This window comes from Lissotriton vulgaris, unplaced genomic scaffold (genome assembly GCF_964263255.1).
Source record: "Lissotriton vulgaris unplaced genomic scaffold, aLisVul1.2 SCAFFOLD_1682, whole genome shotgun sequence".
NCBI lineage: Eukaryota > Metazoa > Chordata > Amphibia > Caudata > Salamandridae > Lissotriton > Lissotriton vulgaris.
The window spans coordinates 125,409-125,999 of NW_028241670.1; positions in this window are offsets into that span (position 1 = coordinate 125,409).

Genomic DNA, 591 nt, shown 5'->3' on the forward strand with positions numbered 1-591 from the left:
TGATATGCTCATTGCCAAGACGTGGCTTGTTAATTATTCCACCCCTGACATCCTCGATGCTGTCCCTGGAGGCTATGGGATCACAAGTTAGGATCATGTGTGACAAGGAGGGATGGTCTAGCAAGGTCTTCGAGACTTAATTACACATGCCAAATGTGATCGGCTGGCATGCAAAAATGTTTAAGATGTGTATCCACACTCAACATCATTGACGGAAATTACACAGCATGCTTCCTGAGTTACCACACCACTGGCCCAGGATCTCACATTAGTTAATTTGCTGTAGGTATTCATTGATCTAAATTGAGGGACACATCACAAAATATTCATCATCCAAGGTTATCTGTACATACACTTTGTTGATTTTGGGAACAACAGGGGTACCATTAGTGTGTGATGGGTTCATTGTGCAGCACCTGACACAAAATAGACATTGCTCACACACACCAAGCAGTCCACCTCCAGGTTGCATTCTTCACTGACAGGACTACCATGGAATTGTTGGTGCTCGTGGCCATTTCCATGGTCCTAGCAACATAGTAACCCTTTTCACATGCCATGTCTACTTGTAACACCATGCAAACACAATAA